At 37.3% G+C, this 23,630-nt stretch overlaps 1 pseudogene; it reads left to right on the plus strand.

Annotated features, from left to right (window-relative positions):
- The first annotated feature begins 6,993 nt into the window (after nucleotides 1-6,993).
- On the plus strand, nucleotides 6,994-9,366 carry LOC149175375 (subtilisin-like protease SBT1.5 pseudogene; annotated as a pseudogene).
- The last annotated feature ends 14,264 nt before the right edge of the window (nucleotides 9,367-23,630 follow it).

A 23,630-nucleotide genomic window follows, 5' to 3' on the forward strand; every position in this document is an offset into this window, starting at 1 on the left:
GTTACCCTTTACTGCAAAGCCTTCTAGTCGCTTTGTGTAGGTATCTTCTTCCAAATCCTCATGATCACTATAATACTAGTGTATCGCTTTATTATTATTGTCATTGTAGCCCCTTATTGTTATTTTTTTTGCTCATATTGTCCCCATATTGCTATTATTGTGTAGAAATTCTCACTATATATTAACCTGATAATGAAATATAACTAAAGAAAAATACTTTAATATACTTCTACAATCAAACTTACGGAAGCTTAATAGATTTGAGCAAGATCAAGAAAAACACATATAACCAGAAGTAGAATCAATGCACATGAAACACTGAAGAATACTATGGGAAAAGCCTCAGCTAAAAACCTTGCTATCTGTATTATCATACAAGGTGGAAATACATCAGAATTATACAAATCCTTAGCTCTCACAGCCAGCCAGCTCTCAGTACAATCCTCCTCGATGCTCACAAGCAATTAAGCTTCTCACAAGCCTTCCTCTCTGCCATCCAAGCTCTTATTTCCCTGCGCAGTTCCTCTGGGATGATCTCCTTCACCCAGTGGAACATTGCTCTCACACACTGCTCTAACACACTGTCAGAACTACGCAATCCTCAAGGAACCTTATTCCTTTCATGGATGAGTTTCCTTTATCGAAAAACTCATGCAACTGATAGTAACCTGTCCTTGACATTTAACTCAACTAGGTCTTTCTCTGAATAGACATGCATGAGTTACTGATGAGAGAATCTTCAATTATCTGGAGTACACTGTTGGATGCATGCATGCATTAACTGACTAACTCACAATTATTTCCTCACACAGTTTGGAACTAATTTAACTGGAGTTAACTCAATAAACTGATCTAACTAATTACAACTCAAATATAACTCAATCTATCTCCTTAATTAAGAGACAATCTACTTAATTTAAGGGAGAACTCTTGCATGACATCGGAAAGACTTCTAACTTGAATTTCTCCAAATAATTAATCCTTAATGAATTAATTAATTATTTTCAAATAGCTGGTGAGACTAAATTCGAATTTTAATTCACAATTTTAATTCAAGGACAAACTAAAGTTGAATATTCTGGATTCTATTTTTATCATTTCATGTTGTTATTTTCAACATATTGTGCCCCATAGAAGCCCCCTATTTTTATTGTTGTGCCTTTACATTATTATTTTTATATTGGTTCTAATTATATTGTGACCCCTTATACTCCTATATATAGAAAGGAGGTCTTGTCATTTGTATCATTCAAGAATTGTTCATTTGTGTAATGTAAAGGAGGTTGCCCCCTCAAAGAGGCTAGTTTTGAAGTCTTTGATCTATCTCTTTCTTCTATTTCGTGAGTTGGTTACATAACGTATCTGAATAGAAAGTGGAATCCACCCACAATATTCATCCACCCATGATATTTATCCACCCATGGAATTTACCCATGGTATTGTAAGTGGCATCCTCCCATGGTATCCATTCACCCATAGTATTTACCCACCCATGGAATTTACCCATGGTATTGTAACTAAAAAAGGCTATAAGAAAAAGGTCACATTTTGTAAAATGACAAATTGTCTACCACAATGTAGCTTTTACCACCGTTCTCAATTTTAACAAAACGTTTCTTTGTGGTTTTGTTTACTAGGTGTTCTCATATTTTTATGGCATTTCAAATTTTCAAACCTTGGGAGCCTCGCCCAAGATCTATAGCACTTTAACATTTCTTAAATCATATACTCAATCTTACCGTTTTTACATACAAGCAGTTGTAAGTCTTAATATTAGATTAACTCTTTATTTAGTTTTATAAGATTTGATAAATAAAGATTTGTAAAAAAATTGAGGTGGAACAAAACTTTTATTGTGGTAAACAAAAAATAATTAGTTCATTAAGTTTACCCACCAAATATAATTTAAGATACAAATAATTTTACCCATAAAAGGAGAGGTAAATTAAATATATATAATGTAATTAAATTTTTAGAAAAATATAAAATAATAATCATATAAAAATAATATAATATTACTAATTAAATTTAAGAAATTCTATTCAAAATATTAATTTAAAATATATAATTTAAAATTTGTTTTACAAATTTTGTGTTATTAAATACATTTTAAACATTATTGTGGTGATGAAAATAGTTAAAAGTAATTGTTATTATAATGCAAAATAATAAAATAAGGCATGTTAGTAAGTATATATATATATATAAATAATTAATTAATTAATTAAATTTTAACAATCAAATTGTCTTCTTACTTCTTACCCTTTTAAATAAAGAGTTTTAATTATATTAGTTTTTTTTAACCGTATTTTTAATTAAAAAAATTGAATTTTTTACAACTTCCAATACCCTCAAGAAATAATATTACCTAGAAAACATACCTATCATATCTAAATATGTACACTTTCCGAAAAACACCCAAAAGTATACAAAATGTCACTAATATAGTCATTTAAGGGGTAGGGGAAGCATTAGGGGATCCATCAAATTCCTATTTCTAAACTAGGCATGCGAAACATTAGGGGATAGGGCCTATTGAATCTTTCACATTGATCCATAACATCCCTATTTCCAATCTATCCTCTTTGTTGACCAATTTGCCTTTTTCTTGATTATTTTGTTGGAGAACATGAAGCAACTTATAGGGTTGCAATTTGGGAAGGAGAGTTTCAATTTTTGAAAGATATTTTTTATTTTTCTATTTTTGAAAAGAGATCTAACCGCCATATGGCTAAGGATGAACATAAAATCACTCATAATTATTAGAGCATTTAGATTACTAACATGAGCTAGAAATGATTGCCTTAAGAAGCACATATGCCTCTCCCTGATTCTTTCATCTAGGTACCCAATGACAAGCATAAAATGTTTCCATAAATCTCTCTAGATGACAAAAAAACCCAAATCAAGGGCCCTTAATTAAGTTATTATTATAATAAAGAAATTTAATTTATTATGAAATTAATCTATATGTAAAATTGTAATTAATTTTGTAAGATTAAAATTAATAATAAACTATTTTCTATATCATAAATATAATTTTATTTTTTAATTCTTTATCATATTTTCCAAATTTTTATTTTATTATATTTAAAAACATATATTTTATTAATTATGTTGTACATTAAAAATTATAATGGAGCCAAATGTAGAATTCCACCCGGAACCACATTGTATATTACAGAGAAATATGCTCATGCTCTGGAACTGAGTAATCAAAAGGTTAAAGTGCAGTGGAAGCACTTTGGGCCCGATGAAGCTACATGTGAGATGGCATATCAGATGTGGACTATGTATCCTTCATTGTTTACCGGTTGAAGCAAAGCCGTTTCAGTATGATGCTTGGTATATGTTTTGGCATATGTTTGGGTGATGTTTTGATATATGTAGATATGTATATGGATGTAAATATTGCCATAAGCTATGTTATAAAGCTCCAATAAGCAGTATGGGTGTCATGTCATTATGTTTATGTTGTCATGTGGTTATGTTATCATGATGTTATGATGTCATGTGGGTTGGAACTCAGTAGGATGATCATTGTAAATGCCATAATGAGCTATGTTACAAAGCTTCAGTATGTAGTATGTTGTCATGATGTTTTGCTTTTGAGCAGTCCTTCATTGTAAATACTGCATTGAGCTATGTTATAAAGATCCATGAGCAGTGTGTCTTATTTGAGCGGGTTGCTGAGGTATATGTCTGATTGAACACTAAGGATGGTGTCTCCCAAAGGGGAGGGTTCTGTAACTAGCCCTGGTGGAAATTCCGTTTAATAAAAGTTAAAAATAATAACCACGATTGATGGGACACTTATTCCAAGTTGAATGTTGGGCAAGACATCCTAGGGGGTGTTCATTTGGTTGTTTATGACTCAGGAAATTGGCAAAGGAAATGGCTAAGGCTTTGGAAAGGAAAAATGACATTTTTGGCACAATAGTTTATGAAATGGAAATTAGGAGAAGAAGGAGGTGAAAGCTCACAAGTTGCATGTGAGAAGGAAAATGAAGGAAAATAATGGAAAATGAACAAAATAGAGGCCTCATTCATAAAAAGGATTTTGAGGATCAGTTGGTAACCTTTTGTCAGTTTACATTTGGAGCTCTCTCGTTATTTCGCGGCCCCCACCAGCCCCACCCCCCCCCCCCCCCCTCTCTCACTCTCACTCTTGGACACCTAAAGCTTCTTGGAGCACTTTGGCATTGGAGCAAGAAAGGAAAAGAAGGCAAGAGGAAGAAAATATCAAGCAGGGAAAGGCAAGATGAAGAAGCTACAATAGGCTTCATTGTAGGTATCAACTTGAATGTGTATTTTCCTTAGTAGATATGGCATGCATGGTATTGCATGTGGTTGTTTTCTATCATGACATGGGTTTTTCTAGATGTGATAGTTTTCTTCAACCTAACCTTGGCATTTACTCATAACTTTGATGAGACGGGTTTCTCATATTCGATTAGTCCGGGATGGACGAATGGATTCGAAGCTGAGTGGGGTGGATCTCCAAACTGAAAAAAACATGGCCTCGTGGTCCCTGAACCAGACTATGGATCATGGTAAAGCCACTGGGCTAGTAACCCCTGAACTGGATTGTGGGTTGCGATAAGGCCAGATTGTGTGCCTCAGTGGGCCTAGGAATCCTTGTCATTGAATAGCAGGATATACGATAAATCGAAGTGGTGTATTTCTCTCCGTTGGGCCTAATAGTCCTGGGATGGAATGTATGGTAAAGGCTGCAGAGTGTGTCTCGATGTAGGGCGTAGTGATCCCTAGATCGATTGTCGATTACGATAAAGCCTGAGAGACTAGGAGGCACTCAAATTCCTCACGGTGTATGTGGAAAACTCTGGTGGCATCCATGCTTGTTTGGTTCTTTTTAGTGTGTTCTATTATTCCCACATTCATACTTGGAATATGGCATGGGGTGTTTGGCTCAAGAGAGACTTGGCTCAACCAATCTATGGTCGGGCGGAATGTGGTAGTCCCATCTATGGTTGGTTTATTGCATTCATTAATGAGAAAGTCATTCCTTGCTTTTCATGTGTAAATGTACTGATATATATGTGAGTTTTATGGTTGATATGTTTATTATATTTTTCTCCCTATTATGTTGGTTATATCTATGTTTTATGACAACAAGTATGTATGGCTCTCAACATGTTTTTACTTGTAAATGAATGGATAATGTATCTATGGCCTAATAGATGATAATGCGCAAATGACATGAGGGGCAATGGTTCATAGTGATTCTCACATAAGTATGAGATCCTACACTTAATTATATTGTTTACACGTGTAGGTTACTTGTTGATGATATGTTTGACGAAATGCCTGTTGAGGTTAGTAGGGGTCTAGTTAAGGTCTTGTTCAACTTTTTGCTTTGTCATCATTGCTTTCCTATTCTTTTACTGATCATAAGCTATCACTCCATTCCGGGTAGTGACGTGGGCTCTCGGACTGAAAAGTGGCTGAAATCCCAGGGTCGTTGGCACAAAGCTAGCAAATTGGTCCCTGGATGCTGGCACATAAGCCTGTAAGAGCGAATTTGGGTTTCTGGATGTTGTCATGCCTATAACATGGGAGCGACTGAGGCCTATGATGCTCAAAACTTCAGTGGACCTAGGGACAAGTTTTATGAAGTGTTGGATTGGTTTCTGTGGGTCATGAAGCTGATGTTGGATGACTGTGTGTGATTGTGTGATGTTTCCGTCAATTCCACTTCCTCAACATCACATAGGAGGTCGAATCCAATCAATGTAGCCTCTTGTTGCATGTTTACCCCGTTTGGCTAGTTACTTAGGAAGATGTGGGAGGAGGGTGTTACATTTTTTACTACAACGAAAAATATTAAGTTGCATTTTACTGTGTGTCGACCATCATATCAAGACATTTATCCTTGGGATGAGCGATATATATAGATATGTATGTATGTGTGTGTGTGTGTGTGTGTGTTTAAGTCTACCTTGGTGAAGAGTGATTAAACTAGGTTCTCAATCAATTTAATTCCAATTATAATTAATGCGGAATGCAACACAAATTTGAGCAAGTCCTCAAAACACTCCGCTAAAATGTCCTAAATACTAACCCTTTCCTCAACCGAGAGGTTTTCTCTAGAAACTACAACATATCTAACATTAGATCAAACAAAACATAGCCAAGAGAAAATATACCTAAAACAACAAAAACAAAAATAATTCTTCCAAAAAGCCCCTTAAAATATATCTATAAGATAATAATTATAAAATTTAATTAACTTTTAATATAAAAATTAAATAAAAATAATACCTATAATATTTAATATAAAAATAAAAATGATATTTGTTTAATTAAAATGCTCATATAAAAATTTAGATAAAAAAACCTACTCGAATTTTACACAATGATTTCAATCGAACATCACTCAAATTTTAATCACATTAACTTTAATTTGCCAACTTCAACGTTTAGTGGCCATTCGAACTATTATCACTTCTCGGAGTTGGCCTCAGTTTTGTAATTTTACATGTAAACGCTTGTGGAAGATATTTGGTTTGGATTTAGCTAGAAAATAATTGTACAAACTAGAACCATTAAAAGAGAATAAACTTTAGATATTCACTAGTCATGAAAAAATCAATACACATATAATGTTAAGTAAGCTCAGTAAGTTTTACATTATGTTAACTCAAGATAACTAAAACTAAATGTTCTTTTATGTTTAGTGCATGTACACCAACAAAATAAAATATCCATAAATGAAAGATATTGTCTTCTACTAACGTCTATAATCTGTAAACATAATCAAACCAGCGTACGTAAATCGTGGATAACCATCAAGAACTACCACAGTCCCACGCTATTTAACAGGAAGAGATTGGCGCGCAGCATTCGACAGGAGTGTTTAATTTGATTGAGAAGGCAATCTTCTATCTTATAAATCTAGCTCTGTTTTCAATTCTGTTTCACGGTTCTTGTTCAGTAAAGTGAGTGGCTTAGGGAGTGAAACAGAATACTACAATGGTTTCTCTGGATATTTCTAGGAAACCAACATTGCCAGTGTGGTTGTTGTTATCATTGTTCTGTCTGTGTCAACTGTTGTTGGCTGGATGTACCAGCGATGGACGGAAAACGTTTATAGTTCAGGTTGACAGCAATTCAAAACCGGCAGTCTTTCCCACTCCAGAGCAATGGTACACATCAATCGTTTCTTCTGTCAAGGCCGCCGTCAAAACGGAATCGGGCTCTTTTATGGATGCGCAGCATGATGATGCACTGCTGCTTTATGTTTATAGCACCGTTTTGCAAGGATTCTCTGCAATGCTAATGGAGCTGGAAGCCGCGGAGATGCAGAGAACACCGGGAGTTCTCGCCATTTTTTCCGATCGCGTATTACAACTTCACACGACGCGAACCCCGCACTTCCTTGGCCTCGAGACGCCCAGTGCAAGCCACTTGTGGGCGGAATCCAAGTACGGCTCCGATGTAGTGATCGGTTTGATTGATACCGGCATTTGGCCGGAACGGCGGAGCTTCAGAGATCACAAAATGGGTCCCGTTCCGATGCGCTGGAAAGGCGAATGCGAGAGTGGGGTCAGATTTTCCAAGTCCAACTGCAACAAGAAGTTAATTGGAGCTCGGTCTTTCTACAAAGGGTATGAAGCGTCGGCTGGTCCGTTGAATGAGACAGTGGAGTTCCGTTCAGCGCGGGACTCAGAAGGCCATGGCACGCACACCGCTTCCACCGCCGCGGGCGATTTCGTTGGGGAAGCCAACCTGATGGGGTACGCGCCGGGAGTCGCCAAAGGTATGGCGCCCAAAGCACGAATTGCGGTGTACAAGGCTTGCTGGTTCTATGGCTGCGCGAACTCCGACTTGCTCTCTGCCTTCGATAAGGCGTTAGAGGACGGAGTGGATGTTATCTCGCTGTCAGTTGGGTCAGATGCCCGTCCTTATGTTAATGACACCATTGCGATCGGTGCTTTCGAGGCGGCACGGCGGGGAGTGTTCGTGTCTGCATCGGCGGGAAACAGCGGCCCCGGTAATTATACCGTTAGTAACGTGGCTCCCTGGATCACCACGGTTGGGGCTGGCAGTCTGGATCGCAACTTTACGGCAGACGTCCACCTCGGCAACGGGACAGTTATCCCCGGGGTATCGTTGTACAGTGGAAAGGGATTGAGCTCGCGATATCTGGTGCCTCTCGTGTATGGTGGGAACGCATCTCGCACGAACGATTCTTCGCTAGCTATGTATTGCATTCCAGGATCGTTGGATCCCAAGGTTGTCAAGGGCAAGATCGTGCTATGTGAGAATGGGAATGGTGGAGTTAAGGAGGGGATAGTGGTTCGGAAAGCCGGCGGCGTGGGAATGATAGTGAATGGCGATGGGTTCGTTGGTGAAGCGTATACGCTGCCCGCATCTAACGTCAATCAGTCTGCCGGCGCCTTGATCCGCCAATACATTCAATCAACCAAAAACCCTACCGCCACCATAACGTTCCGTGGCACTCAACTCGGAGTCCAGCCGGCCCCTACTGTGGCTTTCTTTTCCAGCAGAGGGCCCAATTACATAACGCCGGAAATTCTCAAACCCGATCTTATAGCCCCTGGCTTGAACATTCTTGCTGCTTGGACCGGTGCCAAAGGTGCTTCAGGACTTTCATTCGACCAGTGGCGAACGGAGTTCAATATAATATCTGGGACGTCCATGTCATGCCCCCACGTTAGCGGGATCGCTGCATTGCTCAAAGCAGTTCATCCCGAGTGGAGTCCCGCAGCCATCAAATCTGCTCTCATGACGACTGCTTACACTCATGACCTTAAGATTCAAGAGACGATGCTTGATGAAGCCACCGGAATGTCTTCAACCCCTTTTGTTTTTGGCGCAGGTCATGTGGATCCCGAGAGAGCTGCAGATCCGGGGCTGATTTACGATCTGGGCGTCAATGACTATGTCGCCTTTCTTTGCACAATTAATTATACCGCGCAGGCCATCAGGATTATCACTAATACAAATGTTACCTGCCCTGCTCATGGAGGACAGCTTGGAAATTTCAATTACCCAGCATTTTCTAGTGTCTTCAATCTGAACCGGTCTTCTGCCCTGTCGACAAGCTTCAGCAGAACAGTCACCAATGTTGGTCCTCCCTTGTCAACTTACACAGCCACAGTGATAGCCCCAGTAGGGGCGGTGGTGACAGTGAAGCCGAGAACACTGAGATTTACCAAGAAGGACGAGAAGCTAAGCTTCGTGCTTAACGTCAAAGCCAAGTCTCTGAATATTCAGCAGGGAGCATCAGTAAGTACTCATGGGCTGTTGTCTTGGAGTGATGGACAACACGTTGTACAAAGCCCAATTTTAGTCACCGTAGAAAACATTCATAGTGAGTGAAGCGCGCCTGAAACGCGTTCTCTATGTAATGGTCCATCGAAGTTTCCTACCTCTACGTACTTGCAGGAATAAAACAATGTAATAATGATAGACAGTTGATTTCACCCCTATCAGTCATATTTAACTGATATCTTTAATATACAATATTTCAAAAATCCACTCCCATCAGTCTTATTTAACTGGTATCCTTAATATTAATATACAGTATTTCAAAATATTCCAAATCTAAAGTAGAAATCAAAATGTTCATTTTCCATTATTTCAAAATCTGCAATAAAAATGAAATTGGCCCACTATGCTGAAATGTCATAGAAATGTATAAGTTGAAGTCGGAATTTGCTTCTGTTCACAAAATAATAAAAGCTGCAGAATGAGATATACACCGTTAAACCTAGAAGTATTTAAACTTAACCCTACGTTGAGTATTGAGAGTTTAAAAGTCAGATTATTTGAGTCCATCAATGTCAGAGCATTTTGTATATAACAGCATATTGGTTGCCAGCTACGATTTTAATTTCCAAGGGGTTTTGGAATTTCCTTTAGGACGGTAATGGTCAATGGAAGATACGGGATGTACCAATGGGATAACGCAAAAAAAATCTGTGAAACAACTAAACAAACTAAATTAGAGAAGAATCATAACTAAATAAAGATTCTATAATGCGGAATAAACACTTAAAAGAATCGAAAAACTTTATACCTAAGAAAACATAAGTCATTGATGCTACTCACACTCCACCCACGAGTTGCAATTCAATCTAGCTCTTGTGCTCGCTGCTCTCTCCACATGTACATCCAGCACGTTTCTGCTGCGGCCTCATGTAGCCCACGAGTTGCAATTCAATCTAGCTCTTGTGCTTGCTGCTCTCTCCACATGTACATCCAGCACGTTTCTGCTGCGGCCTCATATACCGTGGCTGAGCTCTGTTAAAATATTAATACATCACAACACCCATGAGCTCAATGCCTTGGTTACACCGCTTATCACATGTAGGCTAGACAAATCCAAAGACTAGCTAATACAACACCAAATGAGCAGCAGGTCCTTTGAAAAATCGCAATGAAGGTGTAATATTATGAGTCGTCCAGCCCTTTTTACAAATGGAAGACTTTAGGAAAAGTTACAGGAGCTTCAAAACTGACTTTCCCTGTCACTACTGTAATGCATGGAATTATTTGGATGAAGGTGTGGGGAAAAGAAAATAAAAGAGGAACTAAACAAATAGTTCCCAGATCTTGTTTGGCACTTCCAAGCTCTGCTCACTCTTACTTGATGGTTTAAAACTGAAGGGGATTGTGTTAGTGAGCTTGGGGACCAAACAGTAGTATTTATAGACAAACTTCCATCAAGCTTCTGTTGGCTATGTGTCAATTGTTTCAAAAATCATGGTAGAGAACTGCCGAGGGAGTAAAGGACCACTCTAGAAGCTCCCAACAAGAAATTAATTAACTGCACTTGATTTCTGTAATTTAAGGAAATGATTGCAGTTGGTTTCTAGAAATTACTGTAGTTGGTTTCCAGAAATTAACGGCCATTAGGAGAGGGAGTTTAACATTCTCCCACTTGGTCCATACTTCCAATCTTAATGTCCCATCTTAAAACCCAATGATAATTTCTATTAAGTAATAGATACATGAATCATGGCGATCAGTCCTCTAATGACGAGTATTATCTTCCATGTATTACTATGTATTTATTTCTATAAAAATTTATGTGGGAACAATTTCTTAATGAATCAACCCTATGTTTATTCTTGGACCTACACAGATGAATTTTCTCAAATCAAATTAAGGTGCACATAAATATGAGAAAAACATCACAATAATTAAGAATTTCATTAAAATAACATTGTCCATACAATGAGAAACTACATAATGGAACCAAGTCCCATATTCATTATATGATCCTTGAATTTAAACGGTGGCATGCCCTTAGTCAAAGGATCAACGATCATCAACTCAGTGCTAACGTGCTCAATGACCACTTTCTTTTCTTTAACATGTTCCCTTATAGCTAAATACTTAATTTCGATGTGTTTATTTTGGCTCCCACTTTTGTTGTTTTTAGCCATAAAAACAGCAGCTGAATTGCCACAATATATTCTCAATGGCTTACAGATAGAATCCATAATTCTAAGCCCAGAAATGAAACTCTTAAGCCATACACCATGTAAAGTAGCCTCAAAATAGGAGACGAACTTGGCTTCCATAGTGGAAGTGGCAATCAAGGTCTGCTTGGCACTCTTCCATGATACAGCTCCACCGGCCATCATAAAAATGTATCTTGATGTTGATTTGCGCGAATCAACACATTCAGCAAAGTCAGAATCTGAGTAGCCAATTACTTCTAAATTGTCCGTTTGTCTATACATAATCATGTAGTTTTTGGTTCCTTGAAGGTACCTCATTACTTTCTTTGCAGCTCTCCAATGGTCTATACCTGGATCACTCTGATATCGTCCCAACATTCCCACAACAAATGCAATGTCAGGTCTTATGTAGAACTGAGCATACATTAGGCTTCCGACAGCATAAGCATATGGAATGTTCTTCATTTGTTCCCTTTCAAAGTCGTTCTTCGGGCATTGGTTCAAATTGAACCTATCACCCTTCATAATGGGAGCTACACTTGGTGAACAATCCTTCATCCGAAATCTCTCTAAAATTTTATTAATACAGGTTTCCTGAGACAGACCCAAGATGCCTCGAAATCTATCTCTATGGATCGTAATGCCGATGACATAAGATGCATCACCCATATCCTTCATATCGAAATTTTTAGAGAGGAATTGTTTCACCTCATGCAGCAAACCCTTATCATTGGTTGCTAGCAAAATGTCATCCACGTATAAAACAAGAAAACAGATTTTACTCCCACTGACTTTCAGGTATATACATTGATGCATAATGTTTTCTACAGAACTGAAAGAAGAAATTAAATTATGAAATTTCAAATACCATTGTCAGGATGCTTGTTTTAAACCATATAAGGATTTCTTGAGCTTGCAAACCAATTGCTCACCATCACTAGAGGGGAATCCTTCAGGTTGTTTCATGCAAACCTCCTCCTTTAGATCTCCATTGAGAAATGTCGTTTTCACATCCATTTGTTGCAACTCCAAGTAAAAATGGACTACTAATGCCATATTAACGCGTAAAGAATCTTTCTTAGATACAAGAGAGAAAGTCTCCATGTAATCGATTCCTTCTTTCTGAGTGAATCCCTTATCAACAAGTCTTGCCTTGTATCTCTCAATGTTGCCCAATGAGTCTTTCTTTGTCTTAAAGACCCATTTACATCCAATGGATTTTGCACGATTAGACAACTCAACAAGATCCTAAACTTCGTTACTCTTTATAGAATTCATCTCTTCCTTCATGGCATCATACCATAATTTTGATTCTTTGCAACTCATGGCATGTGAAAAAGACTCAGGATCATTTTTGCCTCTAATGTTGTAGTCAGATTCTTGCAGATACACAACATAATCATCAAGAATTATTGATCTCTTTGGTCTAGTAGATCTTCTTAATGTTGTACCATCATCTTCCTGAGAAGTATGTTGTTCAACTCATTGTTCAAAAGTTCTTGGCAACTCTTGAACTACCTGATCTACTGGAATGTCGTCAGCAGCTTGTGGAATTTCTACAATTGGTTGTTCAACACCAGTTTGTATTTGAGGGGTGCTATGAACAATAACCAATCTATCACTTGAGGTGGAAGGTTGAGATTCTGAATGATCCTTCTCAAAACTATGTTCTTGGTTTGATCACTCCCACTGATCAAGTCATTTTCAAGAAACTTTGCATTTCTTCATTCCACAATCCTAGTGTTGTGAGATGGACAATAAAATTTGTAACCTTTAGACCTTTCAGCATATCCAATGAAATACCCACTAATGGTCTTTGGGTCTAGCTTCTTCTCTTGTGGATTATATATTCTTACTTCAGACGAGCATCTCGAAATGCGCATATGTCGCAAACTCGGTTTCCAACCTTTCCATAATTCAAATGGCGTTTTAGGAACAACGTTGGTTGGAACTTGGTTTAATATATACACTGTCGTCTTAAGTGCTTCAGTCCACAAGGATTTAGGAAGATTGGAGCTGCTAAGCATACTCTGCACCATGTTCAATAAGGTTTGGTTTCTTCTTTTTGCTACACCATTCTGGTCGGGTGAAGTAGCCATGGTGTATTAGGCAACAATCCCATGCTCTTGAAGAAATTTTGCAAATGGCCCAGGTGCTTGTCCATCCTCTGTGTATCTACCATAATATTCTCCACCTCTATCTGATCTCACGATCTTAATTTTCTTGCCGCATTGTTTCTCTACATCAGCCTTAAAGATCATAAAGGCATCTAATGATTCACTCTTTTTATGAAGCATGCAGAGATACATATATTGGGAGTAATCATATAGAAAAGAGATGAATTATCTTTGACCATGTGAGCCATTTCTCGACTACATATATAAGTATGTATGATCTCTAATATGTCCGAACTCCTATTGGCACCTTTCTTTAACTTGTTGGTCTATTTTCCCTTTATGCAGTCCACACAAGCCTCAAAATCAAAAAAATCCAGAGTATTAAGTACCCCTTCATTTACCAATCTTTTAATTCTTTCTATGGAGATATGACCTAGTCTCTGGTGCCATAACTTAGAGGAATCTTCATTAATAACACATCTTTTAGTGCCAATGTGAACATGCATTGAATCATAAGTGACTTTGTTTTGTAAATTAATACAGTAAAGACCATTAGACAAAATACAATTCCCAACATAATCAGATTTATAAAATAAACTGAAGGATGTTTCTGAAAGGTTAAAGGAATATCCAAAAGGTACAAGTCTTGAAACTGAAATGAAGTTTCTAGAAAAACATGGAACATAAAAGTTATTTTGTAATTCTAAAACAAAACCACTACTTAAAGTTAAATAACATGTTCTATAGCTTCCACATGCAAGCCCATTTTGTTTCCTGATAATATGCTTTCCTCACTTCCCACTGGCTTCCTTAGGTTTTGCAAACCCTGCAAGGAATTCGAAATTTGAATTTTTGATCCAAAACCAATCCACCATGTGTTAATATTGACATTAACCATATTAGATTCATAACGAACAAACGAGATTGGATTACCTTTGTCCACAAGCCATTTCTGAAATTTTTGCATTACTTCTTCATGTGTCCCTTCTTTTTACAGAAGAAACACTTGGAATCCTTCTTCATATTAGCTTGGGGAGGTAATTTACCTTTCCCTTTCTGATTGGCTTGAGATTTTCCCTTTCCACGCGTTGCCAGCATTGCACTTTCTCCCAGTTCCATCACCAATCTCTCTTCCTCTTGAACACACATGGTCATGAGTTCATTAATTGACCATTTATCCTTATGTGTGTTGTATGAGATTTTGAAGGGTCCATATTGGTGAGGAAGGGTGTTCAGAATGTAGTGCACCAGGAAGAACTCTCATATTTCAACCTCGAGTTTCTTCAATTGAGCCACAGTGTCCCTCATCTACATGATGTGCTCGCACACACCTTTCACACCAGTGAACCTTAGGGATGAGAACTTCATGATTAGGGTGCTTGCTAGTGCCTTGTCTGAAGTGACGAATTGATCATCAATGGCTTTCAGCAAGTCTCAAACCTTTTCATGCTGATTAATGGAACCACGAATACTAGCTGAAATTTTAGTCTTAATGAACATCATGCTTAGATGATTAGATCGTTCCCATCGTTCATAAAGCGTGATGTCTGCTGTAGTGCTGGTATTAGTGAGTGCCGGTGGTTCATCTTTCCTAATAGCATAGTCTATGTCCATCCACCCCAAATGAAGGAGAATTCTCTCCTTCCAGACTTTATAGTTATCTCCCTTAAGTTCAAGGATATCACAACGAATTTCAGAGAAATTTGCAGGTCGTACAACTGCATAAAATTAAAGATCACATGTTTAAGTTAAAATTGAGGCCTAAATAAAATTTCATGTTTTACCAATGTAAATCATGCTTAAAATTGAATCTAATGACATAAAAATTGCCTGTGAGCTAATTTTTAATTCAAGCATATTAAATTACTCTTTATGATAGAATTTATCAAATTATCCACTTAATTCATAATTCTAAAGGGTATATTATGATTATAATTTGATATAAATTCTATCTTAGATTTGAACTTTATGATAAAACTATTAATTCATAATTCCTATAGGTAAGTTATGAATATTTTATCCTAATTAATTATATAAATATAATAAAAATTCCCGTGGGATAAAATTTATTATATTTAGTATAATTAATTACAATTAATGTCTAAATATTCTTTATGTGATCCTAATCAATCATAATATATAATTTTATTTAATTAAAGATGTTGTGGCTATTCTCTAATCAATTAAAAATTATATGGATCACTTAGACATTATTTCTTTTATGCATAAAAATTAACTGATATGAGAATAATTATAAATTGCATAAATAAAACTGTAATATTCATGCATAACATTCAACGAGTATACTCATCCAAAATAGCATGTATTAATTTAGAACAGAAATAATCAATTCATGTAAATTAAATATGAGCATAATTAATAAATTTGCACAACAATTCTCCAAATTAAAATTGAGCAAAAATTTAGACATATTTCCAAATAAATGCCTTAATTCAAAAAAATTTCAAATATGTCATTTAGCCAAACAGAACATGTCTATAAACACCAAGGCAGAGATAAAAGTAGCTCTGATACCAAATGATAACTAAATAACGATTCTATAATGTGGAATAAACACTTAAAAGAATCGAAAAACTTTATACCCAAGAAAACATACCTCCGGCCATTGATGCTACTCACACTCCACGTAGCCCACGAGCTGCAATGCAGTCCAGCTCTTGTGCTTGCTGCTCTCTCCACATGTACATCCAGCACGTTTCTACTGCAGCCTCAGATACCGCCTGCTGAGCTCCGTTAAAATATTAATACATCACAACACCCATGAGCTCAATGCCTTGGGCACACTGCGTATCACATGTAGGCTAGACAAATCCAACGACTAGCTAATACAACACCACATGAGCTGCAGGTCCTTTGAAAAATCGCGATGAAGGTGTAATATTATGAGTTGTCCAACCCTTTTTACAAATGGAAGACTTTAGGAAAAGTTACGGGATCTTCAAAACCGGCTGTCCCTGTCACTACTGTAATCCATGGAATTATTCGAACGAAGGTGTGGGGAAAAGAAAATAAAAGAAAAACTAAACAAATAGTTCCCAGATCTTGTTTGGCACTTCCAAGCTCTGTTCACTCTTACTTGATGGTGTAAAACTAAAGGGGATTGAGTTAGTGAGCTTGGGGACCAAACAGTAGTATTTATACCCAAGCTTCCATCAAGTTCTGTTGGCTATGTGTCAAGTGTTCCACAAATCATGGTAGACAACTGCAGAGGGAGTAATGGACCACTCTAGAAGCTCCCAACAAGAAATTAATTAACTGTAGTTGATTTCCGTAATTTAAGGAAATCATTACAGTTGGTTTGCAGAAATTACTACAGTTGGTTTCCATAAATTAAAGGTCGTTGGGAGAGGGAGTTTAACAAAGAAACCAAACCAATGATAAAAGGCAAGAAATCCACTGAAAGAGAGACACTTGCATCCAAAAAAAAAAAGAGAATGGAGAGATAAAATAACAATTCTCATAAAAGGAGAGATAAAATAACCATTGTCATAAATCCAGGCATGTGAGAATTGGCAAGAAGAGGAATATAACATGGAAAATTCAAATTTTATGGGTGGAGAAAGTGAAAAGAAAATGAGATTAAGCACTCTTAAAAGTATAGTAATTAAAAGTAGAGTAATCTCCCGTGTTAATTAGTGTAAGTAGTTAGAACTTAATTGTATGTAAATTTCAGCGAGACACTTTGTTGCGAGTCTTGCTTATTTTTAGATAACTAGTATTTTTAGAATAGGTTAATCTCTAGAAACTCATAGTGGTAGATAATTAAATATTTTTGTGTTTCTTTCATTAGTATATACACTATGTGTATATGTGCACTTGTTTTTTTCTATAATGGTATCAGAGTTCACATACACTAATCAAGGAATTACACATTATTTAGGAAAAATGTAAGTTAAATCTTTAACTCCAAATATAATATCCAAAGTTATGTTTAAAAAAATGATGTGTGAATAAAACCTTATTTGCTATGCAAAGGTCATTCTCCTTTCAATGCATGTAGATACTTCGTTTGATTTCTTACCAGTAAAAATAATGTTGGTGTTAAGTGGATGTATAAGACAAAATTGGATGAAAGAGGTAATGTAGAAATGAAAGGCAAGGTTCGTTGCCAAAGGATTTGCTCACCAACCAGGTATTGACTATGGTGAAACCTTTGCTCTAATAGCAAGTTTGAATACTAGCCATTTGAGCCCAAAATAAATGGTCAAAGTATAAGATGGATGCGAAGTCATCTTTCTTGAACGGAAAACTCGAAGAGGAGGTGTATGTTAATCAATAACTAGGATTTGAAGTAAAATGATACAAGTACAAAGTATACAAGTTGAAGAAAGCATTGTACAGTTAAATTGACTCATATTTACTCACCAGTGGGTTTAGAATGAGTAGTGATGAGCCTACTCTTTATACCGAAATATATTAAGCTAAAATCCTTATAGTTTGTATTTATGTTGATGACGTAATATATACAAAGAATTTGATGTTAGATTATTTAAGAGCTACCATTAAAAGAGAATTTGAGATGATAGACCTTGGCCTTATGAAGTACATTTTGAGAATTGAAGTCAAGCAATCTACATGGGATTTTCATATGTCAAGAAAAGTATGCTACATATAATTTAAATAGGTTTAGAATGGACGAGTACAAAACAATATAGACACCTATTGCAATAGGGACAAAATTAATCAAAAGAGATGATGGACTATTAGTGGATTCAACATTGTATAAGAGGCTTATAGACACTCTCATGTACCTTACTGCAACTAGACATGATATTATGTATGTGGTTCGCTATATTTCCACATTTATGGAGTCTCCCAAAGGATATCATTGGAAATTTGGAAAAATGATTTTGAGGTATACATTGTAGTTACAACTAATTATGGGTTTTCATACACAGGTTATGAAGAAAACAAGCTTACAAGATACACATATGGATATTTTACTACAAGAATTCTTAATATCTTCCACAAAAGAAAATTATGTAGTCCCCACTACAAAAGTATGCCATGTAGTATGGCTAAGAATAATTTTGAAAGATATTGCACATGTTGAGATGGAGGTAGCTACAATCTGTTGTTACAACATTTCAACAATAATGGTGAAATATCACTTCAATTTTGTGGATCTGGAGATCAAGTTGAAATATCTTGTGACAACAGTTCAACAATAATGGGATATACCACTTCAATTTTGTGGATGTAGAGATTAGCTTGCAATATCTTCAGAAAGTCATTAGGAAAAAAAACATTTGAGCTCCAAAGGCACTTAGGCATTATCAGTAAGTTTGTAAAAGTATCGTAATCTCCCCTATTAAGTAGAATAAGAAATTAGTTCCACGTTAACTCTATTGAAACACTTTGTTGTGAGTCTCAAAGTAACTAGTGTCTTTAGAATCAATTAATTTTAAATATCTCTAGAATTTTGCACATATAACTAATTCTAAAAAATTTCCCATACATTATAAAATTGTTTGAAATGTTATACCAAAAAAAATTTGCATTTATTTCATTAATATATGTGCACTAGTTTGTTTGTATGTAGAACAAGGAGGTAAATATTTTAAGTAAAGTCAACTACAAATCCAACAATTGTGAAGCTAGAGAAAGAATGAATAACAATCCTCTCATGGAATAATTGAGAAAAAGAGAATTATAAAAATGGAAAGTCCAACTTTTATTAGTTCACATTGTGGAAAGAGACTCGGATTAAGAACATAAAGGTGATTTTTTTTACTTATTATATTTATATTTATATATTTATTTATATATATATAATTTGTGGAAATAAATAAAAAATTAATTTGGATTTATTAAATAGAGAAATAAATTAAATATATTAATGTGTAATTTTTATTATTTAATTTGTATTAATTTATTTATATTAAATAATTAGAAAAAAGTACATTTTACTAAATTTGATTTCAATTCATTAATTTTATTGTTATATTTTATCTATCACCAATTTTAGTTAATAGATTAAATGTCCCTTTTATGGGTATTTTTTTGTGTAGAATTTCCCATTGTAGATCCCTAGATAATGCAATATACTAAAGCAAAATATTTGATCTACTTCTACAAAAAAACTTGTGGAAGCTTAATTGATTTTGAGCAAGATCAAATAGAACACATATAACAGAGAATGAGAAATCAATCACTCATGAACACAGACGAATACTCCGGGGAAAGCCTCAGCTAAAAACCCCGATCTCTGTATTATCATACAAATGGAAATATGTCCGGATTACACAAAGCTTTAGCTCACAAGCTATCCATATCTCAGTACAATCCCTCAATACAACTCACAGACTATATACACACAACATATCCCTTCCTCCAATCCTCCAAGGCTCCTATTTCCTTGCGCAGTTTCTCCTAGGGTCCAATGCTACCACCTGTGTGAATTTCCACATCACACACTCATCAAAACTCAGAAATGACTATGAAATCCTCAAGGAATGAATTCCTTCTGCATGCAAGAGATATCTTCAATGGAATATTCCTGCAACTGATAGTACATTGTCCCATCATCTGATCTCAAATGGGTCTCTGATTGAACTGACATGCATGAGTTATTTATGAGAGAATATTCAATTATATGAAGTGTAGTAGTTACATGCATGCATGCATTAACTAACTGAACTCATAATCAGTTCCATAAACTGTTGGAACTAATCTAACTGGAATTAACTCAATCACCCCAATCTTGTCTCTGTGGAACTCGAACTTGCATTTTGACAATGCCTTCGTGAAAATATTTGCATCGTGTTCCTCGTTGAAACATACATCAACAACATGATCCTGTTCACCACATAGTCTCAAAGATGATGATACCGGATATCAATGTGCTTGGACCTGTCATGAAATACTGGATTCTTAGAGAGTTTGATACAACTCTGATTATCGTAGTAGATCACAGTTGGATCCATCCTCTAACCAAAAAATCCAACTAGAATCTTTCGTATCCAAATGGCCTCACATGCTACCTAACTGGCAGCCATGTATTCAGCCTCTGCTAAGCTAAGTGCAACTGACCTCCGTTTCCTATTGTACCAAGAAACTACAATTGAACCAAGGTTGAATATTCCTCCTAAAGTGCTCTTCCGGTCTAATGGACTTCCTACCCAATTTGCATCTGTGAAGCCCTGAAGCTTCACTTGCTCTGGCTGTCTGTACCACAATCCATACTGAGATATGCCTCTAAGGTATCTCAGCACATGCTTTTCTACCTTCCAAAACATCTTGGTGGGCTGAACCATAGCTTGACTCAGCTAGTTCACCGCAAAGCACAGATCTGATCATGTGTTCACTAGATACATCAATGAACCCACAAGCTGTCAATAAACAGTAGCAGCTACTACCTCACCTGAGGTAGCATCCTCCTTCCTCCATTTACCAGCTAGAGGATTCTACATGGGCTTGCACTTCTCCATGTGGAATCACCTGAGTATCTCATTGGCATACTTGCCTTGAGACACAAACACTTCCCCATCCTTTTGCCACACTTCCATGCCTAGAAGGTAGTGTATAAGACCCATATCTTTCATCTCAAACTCTCTTACAAGGCCCACCTTGCAAGACTTGATCAACTGATCATGACCTTTCAAAATCAGATCATCCACATAAGGAACAATGATCAATGCCTTACCTTCTACCATGATGTGGTAAAGGTTCGCATCTGCTTCACTCTTGTTGAGGCCCAACCTGGTGAAATAACTGTCAATCCTAGTGTGCCAAGCACGAGGTGCTTGCTTCAGCTCATACAAAGCCCTCTTGAGTCGGCACACATGCGACTCATGGTCAAAGGTCTCAAAACCTTCCGGCTACTTAATGTGCACCTCTTCCTTAATATTCCCATTGAGGAATGTAGTCTTCACATCCATCTGATGGATCTTCCAACCCATCTGAGCTGATAGTGCCAACATCGATCTGATAGATGATTACCTTGCTACAGGAGCAAAAGTCTCATCGTAGTATATCCCCTCGACCTGTGAGAAACCACGAGCAACAAACCTTGCCTTATGTTTCTCAACACTGCCATCAGCTGCCTGCTTTACCTTTTAAACCCATCGGGAACTCACCACTGACTTGTCCTCAGGTCCTTGGGACAACATCCCAAACATAGTTTCGAATGATGGAGTCATACTCCTCCACCATTCCATCAACCCAGACCGGTTGTTGCACTGCTTCCTCAAAAGAAGAAGGTTCGGTCTCTACACACTCCCCAACGAGGGCCATGTAACTAGTGTACTACTCGGGTGACCTCGTCTGTCTGCACTGAGAAGATGGCTATCCCACATTCTCTCGTGCATCCATCATCAACCTCTCAGCTTCCCTTGAGTGTTTCCGCCCATCTCTGGAAGACTCAGCATGAGTGGATGTCTCCACTCCTGAATCCTATACATGTGGTTGCTCCGCATCAGTCTGAGGCTCCTCCTCCTTAGGAACTAAAAGTTCCTCCTCCGCATGCAACTTGAGCTCCCTCTCAAGTGATGCTCACATGGCTTTCTACTCATCAAACTTCAGATCTCTTCGTACCATTGTCCTCTGATTGGTAGGGAAGAAAACCCGATAGTTGTGGGGTGTATCAGTGTACCCCACAAGTATCCCCAACTCAGCTGTTGGATCTTGCTTCTTTTGGGCATCTTTGGTCACATGGCAATAAACGAATGATCCAAAGATCCTGAAGTGACTCACATCTGGTCGCTTCCCGGAAAAGGCTTCCATTGGTGTCTTCATCCCCAGTATACGGTGCGGGCTTCTGTTATGCAAGTATACTTCTGTATTGCATGCCTCAACCCACAAATGAAGTGGTAGGCTTTGGTCATGCAACATCGCTCGAGATTTTCCCACAATCAATATGTTCTTCCTTTAGGCCACCCCATTCTACTGTGGGTTATGGGGTGTCGTCAACTCCTGTTTAATTCCTTCTGCTGCGTAGAATTCCTTAAACTATTGGGAAACATATTCTCCACCATTGTCACTATGCAAGGCTTTTATTTTCTTTCCAGATTCTTTCTCTGCCAAGGCTTTAAACTCACAAAACCTTGAGAAGGTCTGATCCTTCTTCTGCATAAAGTAGATCCAACATCTACGAGAAAAATCATCAATAAAAATAACATAGTACCTTTGTTTAGCAGTGGAGGATGTAGAGAATGGTCCACACACATTTTTGTGAACTCGCTCCAGGATTGCTCCAACTCTACTGTCTTGATCCTGAAGGGAAGATTTCACATACTTACCCAAGGTACAACCTTTGCATGTATCTGTCTGTTCCAGTTTTCCTTGGGAAGTCTGGTAGAAGTTATTTGCATGATCTTCAAGGCCCCATGGTGCAAGTGGCCAAATCTTTTATGCCATAGCTTGCCAACATCTAGGCTCTGCACCAACTCTGCTTTGGAACTCAATGCAGCACAATCGTCTATCTCTAGCTTGTAGAGATTCTTTACTCGAATCCCAATCCTCTTGGTCTGTCCAGTGTCGATATGCCTCAGGAATACCTTTCCTTTACTAAAGACTACATCATAACCTTTGTCTTCCAGCATAGTGACAAAAACAAGATTCTTCTTCAGACCCGATACATAATTTACATCAGTCAAGGTGAGATGAGCTCCATTCTTCCTCTGAAACACAACCCTACCTTCACCTTAAACACGGTACTTTCCATCATCACCCATCTCGATCCGCATCTAGAGATCCTTCTCCTACAAGGTACTAAAAAGATTCTTGTCGTTAGTCGTGTGGAATGAAGCTCCACTGTCCAGGTACCAAACACATCCCACCATCGATGAAACCATGCATGCGATGAGGGAGAAATCGAATTTGAACTGTGAGGCCAGTGCCTCACCATCTAATCCCTTCGAGGATCCCTTCTTGGATTTCTTCTCTGGACAATTCATAGCATAATGGCCCACCTCATGACAATGAAAGCATCTCACTTTAGATTTGCCAAACTTCTTCCCACTATGGGAAGAATTAGATTTGGAATGGGATGCCTTCCCTTTCCCTTTCCTCGCCTAATCACTAAGGCTAGATTTTC

Source organism: Pinus tabuliformis, chromosome 4_1 (genome assembly GCF_031772625.1).
Source record: "Pinus tabuliformis cultivar Carrire ecotype Pingquan chromosome 4_1, CPIR1, whole genome shotgun sequence".
NCBI classification, from domain to species: domain Eukaryota; kingdom Viridiplantae; phylum Streptophyta; class Pinopsida; order Pinales; family Pinaceae; genus Pinus; species Pinus tabuliformis.